The sequence below is a fragment of the Brachycentrus maculatus genome, unplaced genomic scaffold (genome assembly GCF_059751285.1).
Source record: "Brachycentrus maculatus isolate JH-2025_06_01 unplaced genomic scaffold, ASM5975128v1 h1tg000313l, whole genome shotgun sequence".
NCBI classification, from domain to species: domain Eukaryota; kingdom Metazoa; phylum Arthropoda; class Insecta; order Trichoptera; family Brachycentridae; genus Brachycentrus; species Brachycentrus maculatus.
In genome coordinates, this window is record NW_028281063.1 from 163376 (window position 1) to 176550 (window position 13175).

At 31.2% G+C, this 13175-nt stretch overlaps 1 protein-coding gene across 1 annotated transcript in view; it reads right to left on the reverse strand.

Annotated features, from left to right (window-relative positions):
• Positions 1-12770, reverse strand: part of e (nonribosomal peptide synthetase ebony) — a 54142-nt gene extending 41372 nt beyond the window's left edge. Inside the window, exon 1 of the mRNA XM_088268140.1 lies at positions 12398-12770. The gene's annotated coding sequence lies outside the window, so the exon portion shown is untranslated. The remainder of the gene's footprint in view (positions 1-12397) is intronic.
• Positions 12771-13175: the final 405 nt, after the last annotated feature.

The window sequence follows — 13175 nt, forward strand, 5'->3', positions numbered from 1 at the left end:
ATATGCTAAAGCTATCCTTACATATCACAATTGAAACACTTTATGGAACTGTGCATAGAACTACAAGATCTAAAACACAGAAAGACATCAAACAAACATAAACACACACTCAAATATTATATAAATATATATATATATATATATATATATATATATATATATATATATATATATATATATATATATTTATATATATATATATATATATATATATATATATATATATATATATATATATATATATATATATATATATATATATATATATATATATATATATATATATATATATATATATATATATATATATATATATATATATATATATATATATATATATATATATATATATATATATATATATATATATATATATATATAAGGTAAGGCAAGTATTATCGATACAATTACAAAGGTGTGTTGAGATGGTTTGGGCATGAGAATTTAATGAGTGAAGAATGATCAGTAAAACAAATTTATGAGGCGAATGTAGTCAATAGAAGCAGAGGAAGACGGACGAAAACTTGGCATGATCGAGTATTCCAAATACTTGAGTCAGGTCAGTAGTCGGAATAATTAACGTATATGTCTGAGGAGATGCATGAATGTGGAAGAGCCGAAGATTGTTTGTAAAGACAGATTGGTATAGCGTGCTATTCTCTCTGCCTACCCCTGCGGGGAAGCGGCGTGATGCAATGCATTATCCACTGCACTAGTAAGGCCATCATTTAGTGTAACAAATGATTGTGAACATCCGATTTATATTTCGTTATTAATAATTGTATAATGTTTACAATTTGGCAACGCTTCCTTGAATAAACAAAAAAACGTGAAATCATATTTACGTTATGAAAAAATTATGCTGTTAGTCGGTTTCCGTGAAACATTTTATCATATCTTTCGTAATAATTACGTGTTAATATATTGATAAACATCTGAGTCATATAATTATGTATTAAATAATTACAATGATTAAAGAAAACACTTGTTTTTTACCACTTGAGTTTTATTATAGACTACATGTTTCAGAAGTTAAACTTCCATCATTCAGGTCTGTATAATAACATAACATACAGTTATTATACAGACCTGAATGATGGAAGTTTAACATCTGAAACATGTAGTCTATAATAAAACTCAAGTGGTAAAAAACAAGTGTTTTCTTTAATCATTGTAACATGTCTTTATAATCAACTTTTTCAAGTACCTATATGTAACAATGATTTTGCCAGAAATACTACAATTAACCGCATTATGGATACTTATAATAAAATGTTTAATGACGTAGATATATTTGGGAAAAGCACTAATTCCATAAAAAATGACAAAAGCAGGAAATTAGGTGAATGATTGATCGTTGCCGTTTGTTCAACAAGCCAACTGTTTAAATAGGTAATACACACACACACACACACACACACACACACACACACACACACACACACAAACACACACACACACACACTCACCCCAACCAACATAAGAATAGCATTGTCGGAGGATTTTTTTAATTGGCCATAGTTTGGTTAATTAATGTTGTATAATATATTGTTTTGGCTGTAAAAATCCCAAATAAAATAAAATAAAATGTCTTACCACAAAGTTAATGCCGAAACAATAAATAAAATATTAAATACTTTATGGACTTACAAGTATTGGTGTTTTGAAATATATTTACATTTCATTTAACTGTAATATAAATATTTTATACGCTTACTTTCTTTAAACTGGCAGTGCACAACGGAGTCCTGGTTCCAACTCTAATGTATGGAAGTGAAACATGGAGTTGGGAAAAGAAGGATGAAAGTAGACTGAATGCGGTCGAAATGCGATCTCCCAGAAGAACGTGCGACAAAACGATGTATGATAGATGTGCGAATAGTGAAATAAGGAAGGAATGCAAAGCTGAGATAAGCATTATCGATAAAATTAAGAAAGGTGTGTTGAGATGGTTTGGACATGTAGAACGAATGAGTGAGGAAAGAACGGTAAAACAAATTGATGAGGCGAATGTTATTGGGAAAAAAAGCAGAGGAAGACCGAGAAAAACATGGCACGATCAGGTATGCCAAATACTTGAAAGTGGTCAGGTTAGGAGTCGTAACAATCGGCGGGTATGTATGAGGAGATGCATGAACGTGGAAGAGGCGAAGAATGTTTGCAAGGACAGAGTGGTGTGGCGCTCTATTCTCTCTGCCTACCTCTGCGGGGAAGCGGCGTGATGGTTAGTTAGTTAGTTAGTTACTTATGTTATTTTTTCGCAAGTCCAAATTTGTATTTACAAATGCTGAATTTGATCCACTTGGGAGTCTAACATCAACATTTTTATTGATATCTTAATACAGATGAAGTCTATTGAGGTGGGAATATGGAAGTATGGGCATTTACAAGGCTTATGTCCTGTAATTGGCAGATCAGTGATCGTGATCAGTGATCCGTGATCAGTGATCAGTGATCGGCATAGATTGTTTCCCATTCCTATGTACAGGACCAACCTGCCGATTGTTATGCCTGTAGGAAGAGTTACCGCTATGTTGAACAATATCACATTGGAAATTGATGTGTTCCATGTGTCTGAAGGAGTTTTCCGAAGTGGGATTCTTCTACATCTTTGAGTCTTCTAGCTTACTTTTAATATATGCGCCTTGAGTATATTGTTTGTTATGTACATATGTGTTAATTATTATTATTTTAATGAAATTGAAAATTCGATCGCTTTTTCCACTATAGCATCCACCATCAATCTCATTACTCAAATTTCGGAAAGTTTTATATATATAGTATGAATGTTGAAAAATGTTATAAAAAGTAGAAAAATACAGTTGTTTTTTTTAAAATATCATATAACGTTACAAGGATCAAAATCAACTGTTTTTTAAGTATAAATTTTATCTTCTTTCACCGTAGGTACTCTCAATGTCGAAAAATGTTGAAAAATTGCAGTGGATTTCGATCCTTGTCGAAAATAGTTGAAAAATTTATCCTTTTTTTTCACATCATACTCTTAATATCGTAAAATGTAGTCGATTTTCTTTCTTGTTATGTCATCTAACATTTTTCGTCCAAACTCTAAATGGCGAAATAATTTGAAAAAGGTTGAAAAATACGATTTATTTTTTAAAATAAGTATTTTTTTGAATACCGCTACAGTTTTATACATACATACAAACATACTGATGAAATCGAAGACATTTTTATGAGCATAATACCTATCTAGGTGCTAATGTCATTATTGAATTATTAAAATGGTTTTGAAATAATAGTCGAGCGATAGAAAATACCTTGTCCATGTTGAAAGTTAAGGGCACTCACTCAGAATGTTAGCAAAAGTAATACAGCTTTGTAATTTTCGATTTCTTTTGTCTAATTGGTATTTCCCAATTAAACCTTAACTCATTTATCTATATTGCTGTAATAATAATAAAACCAAGAATATCAAAGCGTTTCAACTTATTTCTGTTCTTGATACTATAATTATGTATTTACTTCACAATTGATTTATGAATCTACAATTAAAAAATAGATTTATAATCCGAGGTCGTCCCTTTAAACCGTTGTTTTTTTACAATATTTAAAACTGCAATATTTGAGATTAATCGAAAACAGTATAAATCCCAGTTTTTTTTCTACCTACTAAGATATTTAATAAAGTATTTTAGGATTTTATTCCTTTATTAACGGTCGAAGCCAATTTGAACAAAATATTAGGGCTGTAGAGTCGAAGTCGGAGTCGCGGTGTTTGGGCCGGAGTCGGAGTCGGAGCAGGAGTCGTAAAAAATGAACGACTCCGATTACTTTTTCGTTAAAATTTAAAGTTTGTATTTTTTTGTAATTATTAAAATGAATGTGTTTTATTCACGAATATTAAACTCCGATATGGTGAATCACCGAGATCCATTTAATGTAGAAAGTCTACGAAAATGTAATGACAAAAATGGCTTTATGCAAAGGTAGGAAACAACCTGATAAAATTGATTTTTTTTTAGTCGGAGTCGTGGAGTCGGAGTCGTGTTGTTGGTAAATGTAGGAATCGGAGTCGGAGTCGCGTTTTTTTATCGACTCCACAGCCCTGTATAATATATTAAATGTTGCATGAAATTGAATTGAATTTGAATTAAAATATATTACATGTTGCATACTATAAGATAAACATTATGTAAACTTTGTGACCACACTTCTCAAATTCTTGGAACTTCTAATTATATTGATTAATTTCGAAACAAACTGTTTGACATAACTAGAATTTCGCTGGAGACATCTGTGATGAGATGAGAGAAGCTTTTTTACTAAGCAGAAACTCTTTTATTTGTATGTGAGATCCGAATCCTGGATTATATTCACATTCTCGAGAAACGCGAGAAAACATCGTTTATCATATTTAATTTTAGCTTAAAATTAGACCAGAAAATTTATTTACAACATTTTAAAATGATTCAAATACTTGTTCAAAATCTGGATTATCTCCAATTAGGAGCTATTTTTAAATCATTTTTTTGACATCTCAACACAGATGAAGATGCTCCCGTAAATGCCCAGACTTCCAGATTCTTCTTCATCTATGTTGAGATGCCAAAAAAAAAATTAAGAAGAACTCCTAATTGGAGATAATCCAGATTTGTGAACAAGTATTAGAACACACTCAAAGTGTTGTACAGTTTTTTATTTGTTTATACAAAGCACCTTTATATATTATATAGAGCGTGGGTGGCCAACATTTTCAGTAGCTGGGCCAGATTTTAGAAATGAGATCTCCTACCGGGCCGTAAAACAAAATTTATTTAATTATTCAAAGCAAACAAGATACTTTTTCAAGATAGAAACAGAATCATTGCATATCAGGCATGATGGTTTTTAATTCCACGAAAAATAAGTTTATAGTCCATCTGTCTTTAAAACGTCTCAGTTCTTCTGTTACTCTTCTCCTCTTTGGTCCAACGTCTTTACTACTTGGCGCCATTATGGGTCTTGAAATTGTCAGGATAGTGAAATACTCCCATATATAGGATATTATACGAACTGCGCACGATGGAATGTTCTTTTGGTGGTTTTGTGTACACCAAAGGGAAAAAAAATTGTGATTTGCTCTGCTGGCCGCATAATATAGAGCGAATTGAGCATATGAAAATCATGACAGATTGCTCTTCCGCGAGCAATTTAGTGATTAGAGCAACTGTAAACAGTCCAACGAATAGACCAGAGGGATATGTACTCAGTGTAAATCATAGTACGTTACATTAACCTGGCCAGATCTAACAGGGGGATCTCAATCCCCCTGTTAGAATTAATTAATCTTATCTTGAGTGTACTGGCCAAAAACGTTAACTCGAAAATATGCAATTCTGACTAATGATGCATATTATAAACTTTTCAACGTTCTATAAACTGGCAAAATATACTAAGTGGTTTAAAATGTCATATTTATGTGATTTCAAAAGTTAATTAAACTAAGAGTTTAATAGCGGGTATTTTATTAATGCTAAAAGCTTTATTAAATAACAGGGATTATTTAAACGGGGATTTAACAGTTAATGTTTTTTGCTAGTATACCCACGATATTTGAATTTTAATTCCATAACTGAAGTATTATAAGAGCTACTTTTTCCATGTTATTTGTAATCTTAAAACAATATTATGGAAAATTTTCCAGTTTTATTTCCATTATTTAAAATCTTTAAATGTTACAAAATATTTTTTATTTTATTTATTTTATATAGTTATTTTTATACAATTTGATACAATTTCTAAGCATTTATACTTAATACAATCTTATAATTTTAGTTGCGCTGAGTCTCTTCAAAAAAGAGACTGAGCCCTTGTGCTTGGAGAGCGATTGTTTTTGATAAAAAGCACAATAAGTCGGTGCCGCAAGATCTACGTATTTATATGTCAACATGTTAATTTTTTGTCATCTAGCGACATGTTATTTATTTCACTCTGATAAATGTGCTACTACCATACTGAAAGGAGTGAGACAACAAGATTACTTGGCTTTCGTTTGATCTAGTGTCCCACTAACCACACTCAGTAGCCGCATGACGGCGCGTTGGCACGGACGTGTCAATATGACTCAGATGGCGGCGAGTTGGTACTTGGTGCGAGCTGCGTAATACGATTTGTATACAAATATTATCTGGGGTCTTTTAGTACCCCCTTCGAATCACGTGTATTTTTTTGATAATCAGTACGGGAAAGGTTAATGCATTATAGATGTATTCGCAATTATTATTCTGAGAAAATGTTATGTAGATTGACCCCCGTTGTGATTTCATTAGCTACAAGGAAAATAGGGTGTTTTATATAGAACTTGATTAATACTGCATTACACGCGGCTTCATATAAAGTGCAGTGCACTACTAATAATCTTCTTCTTGGTGTAGGCTTTGTGGCCTGTTTTTAAGAGGGATTTGCCTCTTGCGATGTCGATTCCCAGCTGTCAATCCATCTCTTTGGTGGTCTGCCTGGGAGTCGACTACCTTGTGGATTGGTTCCATTCTCCTAAAATACGCATACTATTATCTTTTTCGTTGCCTTCCCCGCCTAACGAAATCTTTGATCTCGCATATTTCTCTTATCCTGATGTTCTTATTCTATCTCGTAGACTCTTGCCAGATATGCTCCTTGGAGTCCTCTATTCTGACACTCTAAGCGCGTTTTTGTTACTGTTGTCCACTCTGCATTCGATTCCATATGTCATGGTGGGTTGCTGAGAGCTTTATATATTTTAATTTTGCTGCTGATCATGTCAGGGTTTTTCCATATAATTTTCAGGCATCCTGGGATGACTGCAGGCTTGTTTACTTACCCCATTACTTCACATCGCAGATCTAGTGATATGTATTGTTTATGTCGCAGCTGCGGCGACATTGGAGTTGTTAGAATATTTTCTATGTCGCTGTGACGGCGACAACGGTGTACAAAGGGTCAAGTAGATCTAGTATGAAAATATCTAATAAGTGAAAGTTAGTTATTTTTTTTTAATTTTTGTTTTATAGCCCTGCAGTTTTACAGCCCTGGTTGTTGATTGTTTACAAGTACAGCTTGTAAAATAGGTAAGTACATGATAAAGGCAAACGACGGATTTGCAATTTGCGCATTTTTGAGCCTCGATTCTCTCGCAATCATGCGTCGGCCATATTAAACACCAACTTGCTTGTTTTGCAATCTAAATTGCAAAAGAGTAATTCATTTGCCTACTGAGGGACGACCACCGTTCTCTTTGCGGCTAAAAGAAAACATTTTTATACAAGATTTAAACATACAAAACACATTAAATAAAACCTTACTAACACACACCTCTTTAGGTCAAAAGAACTTAAACTTAAATAATTCATTAAAAATAAAAATAAAACTTTTACTTGGTAAATACCACTATTTCTTAAAACATATTTTGACACGTGTTTCGATGCATCTTGCATGATTTTTAAACACCGTATGTGAAGCTAGGTCTAAATTTTAGAGTTGTGTCCTTGGGACGTAGAAGGGGGGGGGGGGGTAAGTGCTACTTATAACATATTTTTATTTATATATTCGTTTATTATTATCAGAGGGAACATAGACATTAGGGGGAGGCTTTGGTTATTGTCATTTTTTATGATTTAATTTTGTATTATTTAACTTTATATTTAACCACTTTTATATGCGTACTTTTCTCCAACTGGTTTCGGCAAGAACCTTGTAATTTTCAGGGATAAACATATTGAAGAAAAATACCAATAAAAAGTGGTTAAAAACAAAGTTCTAGTTTTATCTTATAAAGTTTATTTAAAACGGTTTTAAAGATTTTTTACCATAAGAAAAAAAACTGTATAATTCGAATCAATGAATCATTGAATCAGAGAATAAGTGAATCGAATAATCTATAAAAACGAACCGGTTATAAAGATCGGTTGCACGAACGACACGCCATTTCTAATAATTAGTATTTTTTTTACATCTTTTAGTGTCTATCAATCAACGATATCACAAAAAGATGTTTTTCAAATGACTACCTACTGAACTGGTATTCTGAAATATAAAGATATACTTACCCGTATTCTTAAAAACCTGTTTAAGGTCAGACAGTTCAAGAAACCAACACAAATTGGTACGTTAAGTACCTACCTAAGTATAGATAATGTAAAATTTAATTCATGCTGGCAACATTTTATTTCTCAGAAACCGATTTGCGTTAAATTATGAATTAGACCAGGGATTTACCCGTATTACAATTTTCCTGCTTTTTTTATGCTTTTTAGTCAGATAGCTCACTCCTTTCAACAACGTCATATATAAAAAATCGTCAATATTCAGTTGTGCATGTTTTCGGAATGCCCAGAAGATGTACTATATCCCAGCAAAATCGGAATATTTTAAACTAAATATTTACCCGCTACAGGGCAGAAAGTGTTGTTTTCGCATTTTGAAGAAAAGGTATTGTGTAATTACTTTTTTATATATAATAAATATTTTTCAAATGGAGTAAAAACCTTCAGGTTTTACCTAAGATTTGTTGCACAGTTTCAATAAGTGGCTTGATATTTATTTTTAATACATTTTATTACATTTTCAATTATAAATTAGACTAGGGATTTACCCGTATTCAATTTTCCTGCATTTTTTATGCTTTTTAGTCAGAAGTCGCATAAAATTACTATAGTAATTAATTCGGCAGTCACTTTGTGCTAATGTATCCATTTTTAGTTTAAATATTGCTTGGTAAATACATATACTTCCATATTCTTCTTCAATGTGTCGGGTTGTGGTCCCGTGGTTAGTTAGTGTCGCGGACATTTAAGTCATAGTTTCTCGGTTCGAATCCACTCTACCACAATTTGATACCTATTTCTAATAATGAGCCGCTTAGACTCACAGAAATAGTATGAAATTGAAATATTTATGTAAATGTGTAAATAATAAAACACAAATATTTTTCTCTTTTAAAATATAAATGTTGAATTTTCAAAAATGCTTTTAATTTATGTTCAACGATTTATTTTAGCTTGAAAATACTAAGTCTCTAAGAAACAAACCGCCTTACGAAAAATTTCATTGGCACTTTTAATGTGGTTCAATTTTTTCTATCCCATATTGAGCTAGAATAAAAGAATCATGGGAGTAGATGAATCATAAGAAAAATCAGAGTTAAAACGTACTTTTTTAAACGATATATCCATGTCATAACCTTCCGTTTTGACAGATTCGTGACAGGTGAGTAAATAGACCATAATATTCTACAAGTAGATTCTGAGTAGGTACTTTTAATTATTTCGTTTATTTTGTTCGCTTTGGGTTTTTTGCCAAATGGTTTTTTTTTGTAATCGGTAGAGAGAGTTAGAGGGAGAGGTAGGTACGAGAAAACAAGAAGGTGATGATATAATGAATCGTTAGGGAATTGGGATCCCACATATTCGTCTAACGAATTATTCGAATATCGAAACTATTTTTTTATTTTTTATTTCAAAACATATTACATACAAACGTGTAAATCAAATATACATATAATATTCCCGATGAGTAATTTCTATTTCTCATTTTGATGAGTTTATTCGAATTTTCGAATATATTCGATTATTTTTATTTTAAAAAATCTGATCTTTATTGATGTGACAGAGTTGTGGTTTCAACAAGATGGCGCAACATGCCGGGTGCCATCATCAATTTATTGCGGAAAATTAGAATTTGTAGATATACCTCTAAACAAACACTTTACAATATTATACTTTTTTGCTGGTTTTTTCGTCAATAATTGACCTGAATTTGGTCAACGTATGGACAAATTGTAAAAGTCGATGACCTGTAGTATATGCAAATGGATAAAATGGATAAACTGCATTAATAAAATAGTGCAATACGTCACTCCAATTAATTTATAGATTTCACCTACTTTATTTTTTACAGACGCCAAGGCTGGTATAAAAACTCGGAAACATATGTTAATTTTTATCTTACGTTCGCTTATTCAAATTTATTTGATGTATGGTATCAGAACATAGACTCCATACGGAAGTTCACATTAAATATAGGTAAAGGCTGGCTGGAATTACAATTAAAAGTTAACGAGATAACCATATAGTGCATAAGAATAACGTTAACTTTACATTAATTGTTTTAAAATTTAAATACAGTGGATGTCGGTTATAACGCAGATTTGAGGACGGTGTATTTACCTGCGAAATACCATACTGTGGTATAAACGAATTATCCAAAATTATGATTATTTTTCTGTGAAGAACGAAACACTTTTAAAGTTTCTTAATTATTTTCATATATTTTTATGAAATAAAAATAAAAATCATATCACTTTCACTTTGCACTGAAAGTCGGCAATCTCTGTTTTTTTCTAAAGTATCTTTTTGAGAAGAAAATAAAAAAAAAACGACAAAAAACGACTTACGGTATATCCGAATTAGGACGTTATATAAGATGCGTTGTAACCGACTTCTACTGTATTCAATAATTTTCTTTTCGATATCATTAAATTTCTGACAATACTGATAGACCACCTGTTTTAAAATGCCAAAGATATTTTTAAAAAGTCCAAAAGAAAAGTTATCTTCACTTTGTAGTAAACACGTTTACTTTTCCACTAGAATTCAATAACGATTTCATTATTATTGAATTTCTTACATTTTATGTGACATTCTAAACCTACGCTGCTAATTACAAATGAAATAAAAATTACAAAAACTCGTGTTTATTCGAATACAAAGTTGTGTCTCAATTTCAAAGCAATCGGCTAGTAACTTTAGGTGATTTTAAACAAACGAAAATAGATTTAAAAAATAAATTAATATCTTTGGATTTTCAAAAAATATAACACATTCATGAGACCATTTTTGAGTACCTACATATGTAAACTCGACTAGTTTCGAGAACTACTGATGTTCTCATCAACAGATTTGTTTTTTTACCTATCAATGAGGCATGTGTAGTTCTTGAAATTGATCGTGTTTACACTAATTACCTTAAAAATAAATCAATAAAAATAATTACCTTAAAAACTTAAAAATAGTCTTTTTCTATACAAGTTTCTTTTTCTTATTTTTTATTTATATTGTAAATATTTCAATCTTAAGAATTGAAGTACGTATATCAAAAGAAAGAAGTCCCTCTCCAAGCACAAGAGCTCAATCTTTTTTGGAGAGGCTCAGCGTGACTAAAGTTATAAGAATGTATTAAGCAGAAATGTATAGAAATTTGTATTAAATTGTATAATTTTTTATAACTATGATTAATAAAAAATAAATAAACAATATTTTAAAATTGTTTGACTAACTCCTCATTTGATTTATTCGTTAAATTTTTGATTATATTTTAATCGGTCGTTGACTTGTCAAATAAATATGTAGGTTAAATGTAAATACGTATGTGTTTTAAATATTCAAATAATTAGTATCACCGATTGGACTCGTATAATATCATTTCGGTGCAAAAGTAAACTTGTGAGTTATTAATGCACACACGTTTTATTGGTTAGGGAAGGACGCCAACTTTTCATACTGTCGACAATTTCGAAATAACGTCCGAAGTTGATTTTGAAAGTTGGGTAGGTACTGGGTACCTACTTGCCGTTGGCTGGATAAAGTCGGGTTGAGGTTTCTTCCACATTCTTCTTCGTCCATGTTGATACTCGTATTTTAATATATTTTTAATGAGCAGTATAAAGTAATGAAAAGTGAAAAAAAACAATAAATCAAATATGGTTTTAAAAAGCCTTGAACTTGTAAAAAGCAGAGGATTAATAATCTTGATTCGGTTTATAAAACATTTATGTAGTGCCCTTTGCACCATATGGTGAGCATTAGGACCAGAGAAAGAGAGGCACAGACTTAAAATGGTAAAATGAAACCACTTTTTTGAGTTTATTAATGTAAACACGATTAGCTTTGAGAACTACAGATGTTCTCAACAGGTGAAAATATAAACTTGTTTTTATTTTTAACCATTGACGAGAACATTTGTAGTTCTCGAAACATGTCGTGTTTACATTAATAAATTTTTAAAAAGTGGTCTTAGACAAGTGTTTAATTTTTGTGTTTAATCATATTGTTATTTCACATTGTTTATTCAATCAAAACAATAAAAATCATATAAAATCATATGTTTAACCCTTGCCTTGTTGAGTATATAACATAATCTAGCATTATAATTTTATCTAGCCTCTTGTCAGTCTGATGATGTCGGTAACTATGAAACCGAGACACTGGACAAAAATACATACCTAGTAAATATATGGAAAAAACTGCATATATAGTTTTTATTTTATTATACCAAATCAATAAATAAATTGAAATATTTGTAAATATAATAAAAACATTTTTTTCTTTAAATATAAGTATACATAATTTTTCTTTAAGACAGTTCGATAAATTGATAAAAAGCGGTAAAAATTATTGTATTTACATAGAAAAAAGCTTACCTTCGACTTTCTGCTGTTTTTCAATATTTTGTTATTGTTGTCGTTGATGTTTTATTAACTTTTTATTATTAAACACAACAAAACACAACCCGAAAACAAATTAATAACGGTCACTTTATTCGGAAATTTTCGATTCTAATCACTTTTTAAGTAAGTACTTTATTCTAATTAAATAATTTGAATTTGAGAAGTGGAATCCCACAAAGTTCTTAAATGGAACAATTTGAATTTGGTACACAATTAGTGATGTCCGCGTCGTTTTTTTCTTCGATTGTAGCGATGTATCGATAGTTACAAATCGATTTATGATAACTAGAGACCCTTGCGCAAGGCTCGAACCGGTAACTATCGCGATATTCGTCTACCGACTAGTGCGGCAGCCGACGAACGGACCAACAATTTATACACTCGGCGATATTGTTTAACAACTACATATTAATTCGCGCGACACAAGGTCTACCAACATTTGCGGCCAAATTCGGCGCAAATTGTCAAAAGGACAGATCACGTATTTGTAATATAATTGATCGTTATATTTGGGATAGTTTCCTTTTGAAGCCGGGAGCAGGTGTTTGCTGATTCCAGACAGGAAAATCGAATGATTGTGAATCTCGATTGTATAAAAGAAAGGGGAGATACAAACCAAAATAAATATATGCGCTGGTATTTTGAAATTAAAACCTTTAAATGTAAATATTTAGACCATTCTCACTTGGCTCTGATGGCATTTAATTATGAATATGACATCTCAACAAGGATGAAGAAGAATATGGAAATT